This window comes from Carex rostrata, chromosome 13, assembly GCF_964058835.1.
Source record: "Carex rostrata chromosome 13, lpCarRost1.2, whole genome shotgun sequence".
Taxonomy (NCBI): domain Eukaryota; kingdom Viridiplantae; phylum Streptophyta; class Magnoliopsida; order Poales; family Cyperaceae; genus Carex; species Carex rostrata.
In genome coordinates, this window is record NC_135930.1 from 10,216,704 (window position 1) to 10,225,277 (window position 8,574).

General features: G+C 31.7%; 1 long non-coding RNA gene across 2 annotated transcripts; it reads right to left on the reverse strand.

Annotated features, from left to right (window-relative positions):
- Positions 1–1,304: 1,304 nt before the first annotated feature.
- Positions 1,305–6,599, reverse strand: LOC144563837 (uncharacterized). Of its 2 annotated transcripts, none has more exons than XR_013514493.1 (3): positions 6,400–6,599; positions 6,011–6,215; positions 1,305–2,639 (listed from the first exon to the last, which is right to left on the reverse strand). It is a non-coding gene; the product is annotated as an uncharacterized LOC144563837 (long non-coding RNA). The 2 variants fall into 2 exon arrangements; XR_013514492.1 differs by having other exon boundaries at positions 1,308–1,799; positions 6,005–6,215; positions 6,400–6,594.
- Between the last annotated feature and the right edge of the window lie 1,975 nt (positions 6,600–8,574).

Below are 8,574 nucleotides of genomic sequence, written 5' to 3' on the forward strand. Positions count from 1 at the left end.
CGTGTACTTGTATTTTCTGTGAAACTGAGAAGCCATTTGCACATGTAAGGTGAATAACTGGCCAAATCTTCACTCAGCAGTTCATCAATTTCAACCCAGTCAAATCTCGCAAGGAATTGATAAGTTAAAACCTTCACCACACTAGTTGCACCTTTCTCCTCCAATCTGTAAACAAATTTGCCATCGATATTTTGACAAACTATATTAACAATTCTGATGTACTGTGGCACATTTCTGCACAACAAATAACTATGAATTTCAAGGGACTAGAACATAAGGTGATTTTCCATAACATACCTGTTAATAACAGTTGTCAGGTGAAAGTAACCTACTTCCACTACTTAATTCAGTCTTTGTATGCACATGCAGCTCCAACTGTTAAGCAATAAAATTCTGATAATATCTGCTGCAATAAGAAAGATAGCAAAAGAAATACAAATATCATTTGGTTTTTTTTTTATACTTTGTACAGTTCCATCTGTAAGGTTGTACCAAGAGAAATAAAGTATCTGTATTTAATTGTTGGATACAAGCACTTTCCAAATCTGTCTTTAAATGCACTAGCAAAGCTCCTGTATCTGGACTTCAAAGTGAACGATTAGCACAACACCAAAAAGATGAATAAAATAACAGGCAATCAGCAAAGAGATAATGCCTAATACAGGATGAATAGTCTACTTCCCAAAAAAAATTCACTCCTAGAAGTTTGGTAGCCAAAAAAAAGAACGATTAGCACTAAGAACAATGAAGAGCAATCATGGGCTCATGGCCTAAAAATAGAGATATTTATAACATGGCCAGAATAATTTGTCTTGGCTCATTGAAATGGTCATTTAAGGTAGGGGCAAAATTGTCAACTTCCATAAATATTTCTTTAGTTGCAAAAGTGTTGAAATTCTCTACTATGTACAAATATGAGAGCATTTTGTTATAACTTACATCATACTAAAAACTGTGGATATAATTTGCAAAACCTGTGATTGATTTGAGGTATTTGACCAAAAGCCAGCTAAGTTAACCAAATTGCCCAATTCCTAAATCTGATAAACAAAAGGCAATTGTGAAACTTTAATAAATAAAGAAATATGCAAATATATGTACATCCTTGAAAAATGTAAACCATTCATGAAGACTTCTTACAATAAAGAGGAGCAGCAAATACTTTTCAGTTTTTGACTCACACCGAGAAGATAAGCCATGGTGATTGTTGGACATTGCTATTTCATCAATTACCCTCAGTTGACCTCAGCCTTCTTCATAAACTTATGGACCAATGAAGACCATCAAAACTTGACAAAAAAATTTACAGAAATTAGTAAATAAACTAAATGAATGAAGCAGCATTATACTGCATGGTACAGAAAACTAAATGAACTTCCAATGCATTTTGCAAATGCTACGAAAGCTGAAATTTCAGCTCAATAAGCCTGGAATCTAATTTTATTTGCTCACTGCACAAGATTATTATAAGAATTTTATCCTTTCCGTTTTAAATATGTATTGAACACAAAAAATGAATTCAAAAGACTCTGAGATACCTATCAAATACCTCACAAAAAAGGTACAGAAACCTAAATTTAAATCAATCACTGGAAGAGATGAGATGGCATCAATAGAAACATAAAGCTACAAAACTGTGGGTGTTCAACATGTTAAAAGTAAACCTAATGCTAAAAACTGACCCAAAGATGACGGAATAGGTGATGAACATGCATATCCTTCCCTGAGGGTGCAAATTTTATTATTCTTTGTGTCGGTCTACTTCCTCACATCTCATGTATCAGTCCATTTTTTCACAACTGCACACCTTCAGAGAAAAAAAAAAAAAAATTCAGAAAACAGAAGTTTCTATAACTAGTTGCGCCTTAAGTATGAAGAAAAGAAAACTGCCTAATAAGATATTGAATTTATAATTTCAAGTCAGCTTGAGATGAGAGAAATAGGTTTTGCCTATTTAATTCCCTCTAAAAGAAAATTCAGAAACCTGATTTTCTGTGATGCCTTTCATAATTGATTTGAACACCCCCTTGCAAGTCTGCCCATTACTTATTCTACTTCAAAAGAAGAACATTTGAATTATTGGTAATAAACAAAATCAAACGGAAAATTGTCTACTTTGATTCCAGTACTATAATATACTTCCAAATTGGCCACAAAGGCAAACAGTCTTAGCAATAGAAACAAACAAAAACAAAAAAAAACTATTTTTGTCCTTTCTACACTATGGCTTACAATTTCCTTGCGAAATTAAACTGCACTTGTTTCAAGTTTGAACAAATCAAATTGAACTTTCCTCATTCTAAATATGGATTTAATAGAAATAGAAAGAAGAGAACCTGGTGATGTAACCAGAGGGAAGAGGCACTTTGTTCGGAGAGAAAAAGGAGAGAGCAGATCTAGAGCTCAGAGAGTATAACAAGCGGTGCAGAGAGGAGGAAGCTAAGATATTCAATTCGGAAAGAAAAGTAAAAGAGGTGTTTGTAGAGAAAAGCAAAGTAGATAGAACAGGCACTTTGCAAGGGAATAACCATCAGAAAATATTGAAGAAGGCAAATGATGGACGGTTGTAGTTTTGGAAGGCTCCAGAGAGGCAAAGGAGGAATTACTTGCATGTGTAGAAGCTTCAGTCACTAATAGGCCTATCTAGTGAGTTAAATTCAGCAATTTATGAAATCGGGAGCATAGACAAAGAAGGAAAGACTTCATTTATAATGTTATTATTCAAACAAACTGATGGAGGGGTATTTTCAGAAGTCCACAATTCTGACTGCCAAGCACTGCCCTCACCTAAATGCTTTATAATATATAGAGAGTGGTTGCAGATTCTGCAAGCATTTTGAGCATCTTTTTTCTTTCTTTTGACTGGACATTTATATTATCTTAATTAGTCCTACCATGCAAGTTAACAACCAAAACAACAGGAAAATGGAAATTACTAGCTAGACTGGTACAGTAATAATTGGGTTTAGGCCTTTAGGGTTTAGGTTTAGACTGCAAATAAGTTTGAAAAATAATAGGATTCTGCAAGCATTTTGAGCATCTTTTTTCTTTCTTTTGACTGGACATTTATATATATCTTAATAAATAATCAGTCCTCGACCATGCAAGTTAACAAACAAAACAACAAGAAAACGAGAAATTACTAGCTAAACTGGTACAGTAATAATTGGGTTTTGGGTTTAGGTTTAGACTTCAAATAAGTTTGAAAAATAATTATGCTGGAAATTGACTGTAACTACTTAGTTCGTATATGAGCCAATATATGAAACCTCTCATTTGACACCAATCTAGCATCAAATATGAGGACAGTTATTCTAGTTTCATCTACAAATCCCAAGCTTCTTACCTGTTCTATTGTTTTCAGTATCAAATATGAGGATTTTTTCTTAACTATTCTCTTTTGCTTTAGTTTATTACAGAATGCTTCATGCACAATTTGGAACTAAAAGCAGCAAAATCAAAGCAAAAACCAATTACAAGTAACAGTTTGGTCAGGAAAGATCCAAAAAAATTGAAGTATTGTGAACATACTCTTGAAAATACAAATAATCAAATCACATCAAGAATCAATACAGGAAAGATCTCTGAACCATCAAAATTAATAATAGCCTAATCTAACCATACAGCCTAAACCAACTGAACCATCAAAATTAATAATAGCCTAGTCTAACCATACAGCCTAAACCAACCAATCAATTCAGGGAACTTCTGTTTTGAAATTCACACATCAAACAATGACAGGTTTCCATTTTAAAATTTAGCATATATTGAAGTTGGAATTATTCAAAATCTTTCCATCAATGCAACTTTTTGGATATACCAATCGGCATCCAAATTGAATGTAAAACAACAAGTGACTAAAGTTAGTTAACTATAATAATGGATGAAGTATGAAACGAATCACCACATACAGAAGGCTTTTATAGCTGCAATGATTACCTAAGTGACAACCTGGCATAATAACCAAACAATTTAGAAAGAACTTATAGAGCAAAACAAGGAAATAATAACCAAACATTCACATTATACATTCCATGAAGCTGATATTTTATGCAAAGTAATCAACAATATAAATCCATTCTCCAAACAAAGAAAGTTCAGAAAGATAATTTTCAGGGGTAAAAGGTTAACATCACCATCAAAACTAACAAAAAGTTGAGCTGGGATATAAGAGTCACCAAATTGGAAGTCTGGTCTAGATTGTCATTTTTGTTTGATGTTTGCTTTTTTGGTGGCCGGTGAGGGTGGCAGGATTGCCGGTTCATGCTTGGTTTATTCCATGAATATGTAATTTATTACCTCATACATACAAAAGAAACATATTTACATTAAAAAAAATCACAATAATAGAATAACCCAACAAAAGTGAAATTTTAACAAAATTATAAATAAATTAATAAATATACATATTGAAAAAGTAATTAAATTCATACAGAAGATTACCAAGAATAATAAAGTAATAACCCTAAGAAAGTATAGGCTGGGGCTAATATTCAACTCTTCTTCAATTGGTTTCTATTTCATGGAATTAAATAGCAAACAGATCCTTTTATAGCAACTAAAAAAGCACTGCCTAAGCAATGTGATATTGAGATTGTATGTATACATGAAAGCAACCTCAGATAACCAATCAAAAATTGTTAAGTCTGTAAGTAAATATCACCAAACAAATATCTAGTTATATATCGTACTTCTGTTCAAAGTTTGACACAAAAATTGTTCAACTGGAACATAAATCCTCGCTAAGTACTGAAAATACAGTTAGTTATGAAGACCATAATAGATATTCTAATAATTAATGTGAAGTATAATAACTAAGTACAATCCAAATTTACAATATATATATTTGGAACTAGAAAGTACAGAAAATTAAAATTGATTTGATCCCCTACTGAAGAACCATGAAGTTAAAATCAATGCGATAATTTATCTGTCTAAAATAATCCTCTACCTTAGTAAAGTTAAATATGCTTTTTTTGTACTCTAGCGAAACAAACTTTCAGCTTAAACTAGAATTTTTCTGACACGAGATCAAAAAACAACTAAGACATCATATTTCTACTTAACTAGTTTGGTACAGCTAATGGATGCCAAAACAATTTTAAACAAAAGAAAGTTCCTTTAAAATAATCATCTATATGTGTAATAAGCTAAGTTCCTTTTAAATAGAACTTGAGAAAGTTTTTACTCATTGTCTTATAAAGTAGGAAACCACAGAGGCACACGACCAAGAAAAGGGTACATAGCACATATTTTAAATAGAACTTGAGACATACAATAGTGTCAATTCTTTTAAAAAAATTGGAGAGAAGGTTTTATTTGCAACAAGTAAACAATACATGTGAAGTAACAAGAAGGTAATAATTCATATCCAGCAAACAACCTGTAGTAACCATTTTCAAGGAAAAATATTAAGTTCATATGAAGCTTATAGGATCAGTTATGCAACACAAGCCTATTTAAAAAAATTCTCAATGGAAAACTTTACCCAGAAGCTAATTTCAAGTACTCCACAGAGACAGGTTGAAGCATACAGCAACCATATACTAGTAAGCAAATATACATTCTCAAAATGTTATATAAACACTAGTAAACAAACAAGTGAAATTAGATTAGCCAGATCATGCAAGAAATAAGGGCCTAATTTTTACCAAGAAATCACAAGAAATCAAAGAAATTAAGGGAGCAGTAAAACACAACTAATAATAATCCAACAAGTACATTTTATGCCCATATGTAGATTGTATGTACAAGACAAAGATAAATGCCAAATCAATAGTAATTTATATAGTTATCAGGATGCAGGTTTATAACTTGTATGTCAGACACTGCATGCACAAGAAAATTGGAGGACAAAATAAACAGATTCACACAATAGGGAAATTCTAAAAGGTCCACATTTTATGCTTATAAGTTATAACTTGAATTGACTAAGAAGGATGACAAGCACCAAAAAAAGGGAAGCAAAACATAGATTGTATGAAAGCATTAGAAAGGTAGAAACTGTTACCTGTTCGTTTGGATCAAAATTTTCAACCAGCAATCTGAGTAGAAGATGTGGTGTCACGCCGGGATGACAACCAGAAAGAGCACTCCAGTAAATAGCCATTACCACAAGCATTTTTGACTAAGTACCAGCGTGCTCTCTCTCGTTGTCATCTAGCCATTAATACTTCCACATGATCCTTCCTTCCACGCAAAATCTGAGGTGCTGCCTAGAAATGCAAAATAAAATAAAACAAATACCAGAAAAAAACTGACAAAGATCATAAGAGATCAAAGGTTCTGACTTCCGAGCATACTTCCAGTAAGGTTTCCTTAGCTTGCTATAAACTATAATAGAACTATGGAAATATAACACTGAAAAAGATATAAATAGAAGATAGAAGAGGAGAAAACCGGGGGAATCGACGATTCAGATGCTATTCTAGCTCTTCGACAGTGCTTTGCTCGCCTCATGGAATTAGGTTCTTGGGTAATTTATAGATCGATTTAGATTCTAAGATGTGTGGAGATAGAGAGAGAATATTCAGTCGGTAGAAACGAGAAGCTCAAGAGGAAAGGGAGATCTAGAGAAAGAGAGATTGGTCGGCCACTAATCTAATCTAATCCAGAAGCTATTACCAAGTAATGAAGGAGATAGCCATAATAGACCGGGTTTAGATGAGTAAAGGGAACACGCGAGGTTGTTTCTTTTCATAGGTTTATGAACACCTAATCTAGGAAAGTACCACGGAAAATAAATATTAAATTATAAAGTAAGGCTGGATTGCTAACTTGCTATGAACTGCGGTCTCAAAAATTTATTGCATAAATTTTAAAGAGTAAAACTGGTGTTATGAATAGCATAAGGATATCCGTGTTACAACTTTAAAAATATATAGTATAAATTTTAAACTTCAATTTAAGTAGCTCAATAAATTGGTTATATAATAATCTTGTAGAATACTAATTTTTATCATTTTTTATGATTTATGAAATATGGCAAAAAATAGTCTAAAATATTGACAATTTTCTTTTATTTTTAGACCATCTCTCATAAATCATAAAAAATAGTAAAAAAAATTTCAAAAATAGTAAAAATTAGTATTCTACAAGCTTATTATATAACCAATTTATTGAGCTACTTAAATTGAAGTTTGAAGTTTATACGATATGTTTTTGAGGCCGTAGCACGGATGTCCTCATGCTATCCATAGCACCCAAGTCTTACTCAACTTTAAATTTTCATTAAATAGTTCACTAAATTATCAATATTTTAAACTATCTTTTGTCATCATTTATCATAGAAAATAGTAATAAAATTCTAAAAATAATAAAAATTGGTATTCTGCAATTTTATTATATAACTAATTTATCGAGGTACTTAAATCGAAGTTTGAAATTAATACAATAAGTTTTTGAGGCCGTAGCACGGATAACCTTATGTTATTCATAGCATCCAAGCCTTACTCTAATTTGAATAATATATTCTCTCGACCGTGGTCCGTGGCAGGGGTGGACCCAGGATATTCGTCGAGGGGGCAGAAAAATATCGAACTGGGTTTAAATAGATAACCGGATTTAAATCCATTAACTAATTAGGTACTCGATAAAAAATATTGCTTTAACTTATACTTTTCAATACTCTGACTAGTAATTTCTGATTCTCTAACTTATAATTCTAATTATCAATCATAATTTAAAAAAATATCTTAATTTTAACTCTAAATTTAACCCGAATTACAATTCAAACATCCAGAGGGGGGCAAAAGAAAATTTCAGGAGGGGTAAAGTCAATCAAAACATCCCAATTTCCACTAAAACTCAAAATCCAGGGGGCAGCTGGCCCCCCCCTAGAATACTCTAGGTCCGCCCCTGTCCTGTAAAAATTCTGCTATACATGAACTAGTTTAATATTACATTTATTTATTTTTAAATTTATAAACTCGAATTTTACACAAGCGTACCTAAATGTCATTATATATACAAACTAATCAATTATGAGATTTAGAGCATGCTTCAAATTTTGATACTTGTAATTATTAAAAATGATTAATTTAACTCATTAAACTTATCAAATAAATTATTTAACTTAGTTTCATTGTTAATTAATTTTTTTTATGAAATTGTTATTTTGAAAAATTCAGATGATACAAGACAAAGTATAATTCATATAACTGACAAATACAGAAAAAAAATAATAAAATGACCAACTAATTGGTCATATAAACAGAAAATAATGATTTGTAACGCTTTAATTACTCATCTTCCGATTAATCAGATTAAACGATATATTTTTACAACACTGCTTCAAATAATAAAGGTTCCATTGTATTAATTGCGTCAATTCTATTTTTTTTTTCTTTTCTTTTGGAGACTTTGGCATTAGTAAAGGTTATAGAAACGATTTTCCTTCATGCATGCACCGTCATATAAAAGGTTTCATTTTGATCGAGGCAAAGGATGATAAGCCGCCATAATTAAGCACAGTTATTCTTCACAACAGTATTAATTGGTACTGGGAAAGAAAATTACCGAGGGTGAAAAAGCACAAACCGGAGCTTTTAACAAGATAAGGCGTTGCTTCCGGTA